The sequence below is a fragment of the Triticum aestivum genome, chromosome 4D (genome assembly GCF_018294505.1).
Source record: "Triticum aestivum cultivar Chinese Spring chromosome 4D, IWGSC CS RefSeq v2.1, whole genome shotgun sequence".
NCBI classification, from domain to species: Eukaryota; Viridiplantae; Streptophyta; class Magnoliopsida; order Poales; family Poaceae; genus Triticum; species Triticum aestivum.
In genome coordinates this window covers 511905011-511915182 of record NC_057805.1, presented here as the reverse complement: position 1 = coordinate 511915182, position 10172 = coordinate 511905011, and positions in this window count along the sequence as shown.

The window sequence follows — 10172 nt, the reverse complement described above, 5'->3', positions numbered from 1 at the left end:
CTTCTTCTCTCCTCTTTTTATTTCTTCTTCGTTTTCTTATGTTTTATCGGGTCTGTCATCGTCGATATATACCCCTCCCGATAACTTTAACACGAGGGGGGATAACTTCAACACGAGGGGGGTCGATATACCCCTCCCCGATAACATTATTTTCCCGTGTATATATGTCGTCGTTGTCGATATAAAACCCCCTCCCGATAACTTCAACACGTGGGGGGGGGGGTCGATATATACCCCCTCCCCGATAACATTATTTTCCCGTGTATGTATGTCGTCGTTGTCTATATATATAACTCCCTCCCAGATAACTTCGACATGATGGACGGTCGATATGTATACCCCCTCTCGACCGTGATAACTTATACCACGGGAGCACCCCCCGGCCCTCTCGCTCGACCAAAACTCTCGAGGACACCCAAACCCTAGAAAAAAACGATGTCGGTCTCCTACCCCCTCCCGCCACGCCCCTACCCTTGAAGCGTTGCCTAGGCCACCCCAAACCCGGAATAAGCTAGGTCTACGTTTGCACTAATATGTCCACCTGCTGTCATGTTTGTGTAATAATTGCCATGTTGTAATATTTGCAGAAACAATGGAGCACGGACGAGATGAGCAAGCAGAAGATGTGTTGGGGGACATAATCTTAGCCGGAGGTGATATCTTGTCGTATCTTAACGACAATGATGGTCTGGAAGAACAGGGTGAAGAAGGAGGCTGCGGTGATCGAAGAGTGGAGGAGGAAAGACATGATTATGATGGCTCCGGTGACCCAATGCTGGTGCAAGAAGGAGCCCGTGGTGACGGCTCCGGTGACCGAACAGAGTCCGGCCAGGTAAATATATTAGTTAAGCCTGTGCTGACTAGCTAATTGATGCATTCATTGTTTTGGTATGTACACATATTAATTAACACTCGTCTTTCTTCTTTTTTCTAGCCCTCCGGATCGAGCACAACTGCGGTAAAGAGACGAGGCCCGAAGAGAAAGTTGCGCTCGGATGAAAGGTTTGAGATCACAGCAATCGCGCGCGACGGCCAACCGATTGAACCCCTCCGGACAAAGCATGCTTTTGCTGCTCAGTGCGGGGTTCTAGTTAGGGACAAGATCCCGATCAGCATCCACCAATGGTATAAGCCTAAGAAGGAAGACCCTGAGGTGTCTTATGTCAATGATATGCAGAAAGATGATCTTTGGACTGAGCTGAAGGCAAATTTCACCCTACCGCCAGAGGAGGATCCGGAGAAGCCAGTTATAGAGCAATTAATCAAGTCTCATGCTCTTAAGAAGATGGCAGACCTATTCAGGAGGTGGAAGAATGAGCTGAAAACTTTTGTCGACAAAGAAGAGACACCAGAATTCGTCGGCCGGTATGAGAAGATCAGAGATCACTGGCCCGCATTTGTGGCCCACAAGACATCGGAAAAGAGTAAGAAGATGTCAGCGACAAACAAGCAGAATGCTGCGAAGAAGAAGCTTCACCATCGCATGGGGTCAGGTGGCTACCTCAAAGCCCGGCCTAAGTGGGCCAAGTCTGAGAGGGATCTGCTTGATAAAGGGATCGAACCAGAGACAATGAACTGGCCAGACCGTTGCCAGACATGGTTCTTCGGGGCTGGCGGAACCTTGGACCCTGTATCAGGGAGGTGTCGTTGGACGGACGAGCAACTTGCAATACCCGTCAAGAAGCTTAAGCACTATATCGATGCAGCGCAGCAAGGGACGTTCGTTCCAGACAGAGAGAACGACGAGCTCACAATGGCCCTCGGGAATCCTGAGCACCCTGGACGGACACGAGGCACGCCAGGCTTCGTTCCGTGGAAGGCTGGTTTTCCGGACGCGGGCGGTTACAAAACCCAGGAGAGGAGGAAAAAAGTGGAGCAGATCCAAATTCAGCGTCTGCACGAAAGGGTTCAAGTGCTAGAGGAACGAGACGGCAATAGAGATGCCGAAACTGCCCCCGAAGCTACACCGCCATCTCAGCGAAGAAGCAGCGTGGCTTCCACCGAGCTGCCTCAGCTGGAACATGCGGCTACTCCTAGCTACCCCGTGGATGCTATCACGGAGTCTCAACATTGCCACCTTATGGCGGAATGGCAGAACTTGAAAGTCAAGGCGGCTGTTGGTTCTGTTTTACCTACTGAACCCGGCGCAACCTACCACTGCCGGCCGATTCCAGAAGGATATGCTAGGGTGATGGTGGATGAAATAACGGAGGGATTTGAGGACCTCCAGCTTGACTACCCTACCGGTGAAGGGGAGACTCGGCTGGGTTTAGCTCTGAAGACTCCATGCCTATGGCGGAAGGAGCTCATCAAGCTTCCGAACTGGACGGCTCCGGCGAGTAAAGGCACTCCGCCTCCTCCTCCGCCTCCTTCTCCGGCGAGTGATCAGGGCACTCAGCCTCCTTCTCCGGCGCGTGGCGACACTCCGCCTCCTTCTCCGCCAGCACCGGCGCGCCAGGGCAGCCAGCCTCCTCCTTCTCCGCCTCGTCAGCAAGGGCGGAAGAGACCCGCCGCCGCTGCGGCTGCTCCGGTGCGTCGTAGTCCTTCTCCTCCGCCTCGTAAGCAAGGAAAGAAGACAGCCGCAGCCGCTCCGTCTGCTCTGCCAGCGTCTAGCAGTACAGCTACCAGAGGCGGGAGGCAATACAGATTCGGTCCTTCTCTGAAGACTCCAGAGAAGTTACCATATGAGAGGACCGAGGAGGAGAACGCGGAGATCGTGCGAGCCGAAGTGAAGAACTTCTTTGAAGGGGTCAAAGCAAAGAAACATCCACCTCCGGAGGAGAAGGTAGATCCGGTGAAAGCAAAGCGCACTCTGGCTGCCCTGACAAAACCACCAAAGTCTCCGCCAAGAGGCAACTATGAGCGCGTTCTTGGAAAGGCATATGCCGAAGCGGAGCGGTCGGGAAGTACTGTCAGTGATAAAAGGATGAAAGAACGACGAGCTGGGAAAAAAATTGCCCAGCTCGGCGAACAAGCGAACCAATCGTGCCCCCCGCTCAAGGTGTCAAAAGACATCGTCGCTAATGATCCGGGTATGGTGCCCGGTTATAGCAATCTTGGAGATTACCTGCCCGACGATGTACAATATGAAATCATGGAGGTGGACAACCACAAATACCATTACGGGAAGCCTCTCGTCAAAGATGTCAGATCTCTAAGCACGATGATGTGAAGACTACATGATTGGTACATGAAAACCTGCAGAGAGTCTGATGGGATGAGTACTTTGACGCTGAGAGTTAAACCGGAGCATGACCTCGTTGGAATTGAACTGCTGAATGTTCCATTTGAGAATTTCTTCCAGTTTTACAATCTAAAGTCCCTCGATAAAACAACGATTACTTGCTACTGTCTGTAAGTAGTACTACTTCTGTCATTAAGTCTCTCTATATAGGTCAGCTCTTTCATTGCATGTATTTATACTTATCCTCACTATATTATGCAGATTGAAGATCGCCAAATTGAAGAAAAGACAAATCGGTGATATTGGGTTCATCAACACAAATCTCATAGATGCATATACGGTTGAAAAACATCCCAAAGAAGCCGAGGCCAACTTGCTACAATCGTTGGTATTAAATCAAAACAAAGATATAATACTCTTTCCTTACAACTTCAAGTGAGTGTTACTGTCTTCTGCATATTCGGTTTCCCTTATTAGTCCAGGTTATGGTAATGTAATTGATGACTTATGCATGCATGCGCAGCTTCCACTATATTCTCCTAGAGATTAAGCTTGAGCCGGGAGTAGTAACCGTCTTAGACTCGAGACGAAAAGATCCCCAGGACTATGCGAACATGACTCAAATGCTCCAGAAGTAAGTTAAATCGATCATTATCCACCATATCAGCAACTTTGTTCATTTCCTGATATCAAGTAATTGTTTTCTTTGTCTGGCAGGGTTTGGAGAAAATTCACCTCAAAGGCCCCGGGACTGCCGAACCAACTGCAATTTAGACACCCGAAAGTAAGTACTATAGTAGCATGTTCCGCGCATCTCCTAGTGATTCAAGCGCTAGTTTGATCAATACCATTTAGCATGCTTGCTTATCAGTTTGATTGACCTCTATTTCTTGTAAAGTGGTTGTGGCAGCAACCCGGGAATAATTACTGTGGATACTACGTTTGCGAGTCCATCCGCTACCATACCTGTGAGCGGGGCTCCACTGAAGAACAATATGAAGTGCGTAAGCAATAATATTCACAATTTTATTTTATTACCATCATTTGTGTTGAGTTTCATTTATTCATATATATATGTATTGACCCCCTTCTTCAAATTAGATTTTTCGGAAGCGGGATCAACTCCTAGCAGAAGATCGTATGCTAGGAATTCAAGAGGAATTGGCGGCTTTCTTCCTTGACCACGTGATCGCTGAAAACGGAGAATACTATGTGGACCCTGTGTTCCTACAATATAATTAGGAGATTGTATTGTAAGAGATAATTATTGTATATATGTAGCCGGTAGTGTCGGATAGATATACGAGAACTTGTTGTTCGACCAATATCTCGGAGAAGGAGAGGTGGTCGATATCACTCCTCTCTGTATGCATATGTTCATGACGATCTTCTGTTTCCTTCATTTGATTACTAGCTAGCGTGTCGACTCCTCACCATACGTATATAGTACGTAGCGTCGACCAAGCACGGAGATAAGAGAGGACACTTCTCTCTATTAATTAGCTAGCTAACACAATATATGAAACACCTAAATTAACCCCCCAAAACCCCAAAACCACTCCCTTTCAAAAAAACAAAAACCTCAGCTCCTGCCAGGGGCTGACGCGTGGATGCCTATTGGTCCCGGTTGGTGGCACCAACCGGGACCAAAGGCCCTCCTGCCTGGGCTCCCCGCACCGGCCACGTGGACGGCCTTTAGTCCCGGTTCGTGTAAGAACCGGGACTAAAGGGCTAGGACATTAGTAACGACCCTTTAGTCCCGGTTCCAGAACCGGGACTAAGGACCCTTATGAACCGGGGTAAAAGCCCCTTTTCCCACTAGTGATGTCATGTCTGGAACTTGAAGTCTAGTGGGCAGGGGATACTATTGTCCTCCTAAGGGCATCTACAATGCCAAGCGCTTGAACAGGCGCTTATCAGCGGGTCGGGCTCTCCTGCTGGGTTCCCAGCACGCACTATCGTGCAGGGCGAACCAGAGGCTACCACGTGTCCTGGTGGACCCCACCACTCAATAATATGTTTTCCATTTTTTAATTTATTGATGAAGCCTTATCCCAGCACACTACTGCTGCCGCTCCCTATACCACAGCCACTGATTCCACTGCAAGAGAGGATTACGGCAAGGTGAAATCCGGCGTCCGGGCTGTGGCCGGCGGCAAGACCGGAAAGGTCGCTGCTAGCCCCGCCCGTCTCCGACGCGCTTAGTGAACTGGAGCTGTCGCGGCTAGCGCCATCAGTCTCCGGCGCGCTTCGCCGCCGAGAGCCGTGGGGTGGGTTTGGAAGGCGGTGAGACGGGAGTCGTCGCCACTAGCTAGCGCCGCTCGCCTCCGGCACGCTGAGCTGCTGGGGCCGTGGTCTTAGCTGGAGGAAAGATGGGATCCGTCGCTGCTAGCTCTACTCGCCTCAGGGGCGCTGTGGCACGCCCGGCCGTCTCCTTGGCCGGCGGCAAGATGGGAGCCATCACGGCTAGTGGTGCCCGTCTCCGGCGCACCCAAGGCCATGCCAAGGTTCTGTCCGGCCCGCTCCGTGGGAGATGGTGCCATGGTGGAACTGCTGCGCGGTCAGCCGGTGGCCAAGATACCGCGCAGTCGCACTAGAAGGTGCGAGCTCGATGCAGACTCAACAGGCAAAGGTGCGTGAAGATTCATTAGTTCATCTACCTCTGTACTAGTATCTACCTTTGTACTAGTAGCTAACTAGCTCTCGTACTAAACTTTGAAGTATGAGAGCTATCCATTTTTCTCTGCTTCTCTGCTTTTCAATAGCACAGTACTGGGGAAATCACAAATTGGTGAAAACGCTTTTCAGTAAATGTAGTGCCGAAGACCACATTTAATTGGAAAACTAAACCACAGTTACACATCTAACATATCAAAAGGAATAACCAACAACTAATTCATATTCATGTATATATCTTTATTTGAGCATAAACTTTTGTAGAGCAGTCCTGAGATACAAAGTTTATATCAGATGGAATGGCAAGATAAATTACATCACAAGGTAACTGTTTTGTAGAGCAGTGCTGAGATACAAAGTTTATATAGAGCTATTTAAAAGGGTTTATCTTGTATCCGACTTGATTGGCTACCCAAGACCTGGAAGAATTTCTTGTGAGATATAAACTTGTTAGGAATATGACATGACGACACAATACCCCAACAAATTCAAACTTTTTGCATGAGCATGACACTTTTGATCCATCGGGATCAAATTTCACAGTGTGACTATTTTGGCTAGCTGAATGGGTAACCTTGAATTCAGAAATAGAGCCAGTACGACCACTCTCGTACACACAATATCCCATTACCATGTCAAATTCTCCTTTAAATATCTCAAACATAGCAGGCGTATATGCTTTCGAAGTTTGTATCAGCATCTGCACATATGGCACCTTTGGTGATGTTTGACTCGCATAGAAATCATTTTCCACTTCAGCATACCTTCTATCATCCACAGCCCTCTCATAGTGCTTGAAGAAATCTAACAAATCAAGGCAAACATGCAGGTATCGTTTCAATAGTGCATTCAGACTCTCGCTTCTTTGTGTGGATTTCATATCTGCACAAAAGGTTTGTCAACCATAAACCAAAGCCCACTTCTCCTTGTTCTGGAATAATCTATGTAGCCATTCATTATCTTCCAAATTATATTTCACTAGCATATCATTCCAACCTGCTAAGAATTCGTCAACTTCTTCAAAATCATAAACACACTTGCCAAAATCTTTCTTAAATGTCTTGGAACCTTGGAAAACATGACTCAAATGTTTTGCAGCGTTCTGATACATGTGCCACACACATAGACGATGTATTGACCCAGTAAAAACCTTGCCAACGGCACTAATAATGGCAGCACATTGATCGGTCAATATTGTCTTTGGTTCTTTTCCTGACATGGCCCTTTTGAATGTTTCAAACAACCATTCAAACGTCTCAGATGTTTCATCATACAATAATGCAGCTCCAAAACCATTGTTTGTTTATGATGGTTGACACCAACAAAAGGGGCAAATGGTCTGCCATAACTATTTGTCTTAAAGGTTGTGTCAAAGCATACCACATCACCAAAGTAGTGATAATCTAATATTGATCTTGCATCTGCCCAGAATATATTGGTTATCATCTCATCTTCATCTACTTGTATAACATAAAAAGGAAGGATTTTCCATCTGCTTGTTCTGTAGATATTGAAGAATGGCACCTGTATCTCCTTCTTGGATTGATTGCATACGCTTTGATCAGAGATAATTTTTATAATCTTTTTGACCGAAGCTAAGACACTACCGACCCCCTGCTTGTCTACTCATCACTTCATGGCCAGATTTTGGTCTGATACCTGAATCATTCAATATGTCAATTTGGGCCTTCTGACCTTCTGTAATTCTTCTTTGGGAACGCAGTAGATGGGCTTTGCTTGGAGTTACGAGTTCATGATTATGAGCATCCTCAAAGCTGCTTATAACATATTTACCATTAGCACTTATTTTGATGGTCAACTCTGCCAGACAACCAACTCTTGTATCTGCACGCTTCCTCTGACATTGTTCCTTGCTCTTGTCCTTGTAACCTGCCTTTGAGCATACAAATTTCTTTGTTCTAATAACATTAGTAGTCGAGGATTTATCATGCCAAGATTTCCTGACACTGAAACCTACATGTCCTGCATATGCATTGTAAAACTCATATGCTATATCATCATTTTCAAATTCCATTCCTATCTCTGGTTTCAAACTTTTGATGTAATAATCATTTGTATTTCCACCCGCCTCTCCCACATTTGTGGTGCCATGATCTACACAACATAAAATTCATCATATACTAATTAGTTGATGGACGACACACGGAGTAAAAAATCACACGATATTCACAGTCCTGGTTTTAGTGAAACATGAAAAGCTCTTAAAGATAGTACAAAATGTGTTGCAAAACAACACATGGTAGTCACAGTAGCATTAGCAAAATATTGATCTTTTTCTTTGATACAGTAATCTCTATTATTGGAGTTAGCAAAAAAGAGAATAAGTCAAAGGAGAAATCTCATGCAATAAAATTTAGCACAAACTTATGTGGTACTCTGATGCATAATGTGCACAACATCGTAGGAGTGATCATCAGTAACGGAATTATAATGCAATTCCGAAGGGCTAAGGAAGATGAAGTACGGGGAGCTATTTCTGAAGGACTAATTTGCATGTCATACATTCAACTCTTTATTTGTTTGTTTCTTTTAATCTTATCACCTTCGTATGATCAAGAGTGTTAATAATCTGTACATTGCATTGCAGGAGCAAGAACATACCTACGGACGATGAAGTGCCAGGAGCTCCGTCCATGCTGAAGAACACCGTAGATGTTGATCCACGGAGAGGACAATTTTCTGTCAATCTTGATCTATTCTCCTCCCATCCGCGGGCGGGGGGTTACAATAGAAATAGATTGGTAGGACAAAGGATGAAGCCACGAAAAAGATTTTGGCGGCAATCTGTTGTTACGCGGGAGAGAAAGATGTCGTTTTGCTGATTTTGTGGAACCTATCTGCAATCAGAGAGATACGCTGGGTTGTTTAAGTGGTGGGGTCCACCAGTACACGTGCTGGCCTCTGGTTCGCCCTGCACGATAGTGCGTGCTGGGAACCCAGCAGGAGAGCCCGACCGCTTATCAGCAAATAAAAAAATAGATTTTGGTTTAGCATCCGTATTAGAGTCTCTGCCTTCAACGCAAGCAGCGAAGTCCAGGCGCTACACGAGTAAAAAAAAGAATAGAACGATGGCTAGCGTGGGAGGAAAAAGGGATGGAGCGCCCGGGGAAAACTTTTGCATCGATGCTAATAACTTTCCTGGATTCAAGTGGGATTTGTACGTAACTGCCAGGAAATTAACCCTGGCGTCCGCGCTAAGAGCCCGCGTTGTACATGCCCTAACCATACAACCACAGGTTGGTTCGTGAATGTGTGCATGTTAAGATATTTAGAATAGTGGTGGTCAACTAATAATGAAAAATCTTTTCAATGCATGTTGTAATCGGTCTTTGATGAGTCGAAGTGTGTGCAAATCGAGATAGAAGTAACAAGGATCAACTACTTGGGTATATATGATCAACATTTTCCTCATTCTGTTATTTTTAATGATGGGGCCAGGACATGTGGTAACCTTGTGAAAAAATGGAAAAATTAAGGAAAATGGAGAAATTTTAGAAAAACAGGAAATTATTACATTTATTATGTTAATCTTTGGTAAATTTACCAAATTCAATGGTCCTCAAATACTCGTGATTTTTTTCCATTTCCAAGATTCCTGAAATCTTTCATATATTTTTCCTAACATGTTTTTTGTTTTGATCTCATTTTAACTTTTTCGTCTCTTTTTTTCCATTTTTTTGGTCAGTGTTCTTTCCCGGTGTGGAGCAAGGAATCATAATCAAAACGGTTTTGACACATGTGGGGCTTAGAATTTTTTTTTTGTTAAAACTGAGGGACCAAACCTTGTCTATAGAATAATTGAGAGCCAGGATTGTACTTTGCCAAATTTGGTGAGTGTATGTTCTAATTTTTTTCATTACATTGTTTTCCTTTTACCTTGTAGCACACATGTTGGGTTTCTTTTTAATTCGGAAAGTCTGAGAAGTGTTTCCTCTTTCTTCAAACGAAAGTGTAAACTTATTTTTTTTAAGTAAATATATATTAAGAATGCTCGAATATTTGTATAGCACACGGTGAAAAATCAATATATATTTTGCTGAAAAAAAAACGAAATCCAAAATTTTACATGAGGAAGATAACGGAAACTATAAGCCTAGTTTTTTTAGATGAACCATCTCTCTCTTTTTTTTGGTGAGGGATAGGTTTTCTCTGTCTAGTCGGGATGAAAGAAAAGATGGGTATTTCGAGTTGGGCTATGATGAGCTGGGCTGCGTGACGCTACGGGACGGCTGAGCTGCTGCGTTTTGTCGTTCCTTTTTTTGCGACGGAGTTGCACGGATTCACCATTGGT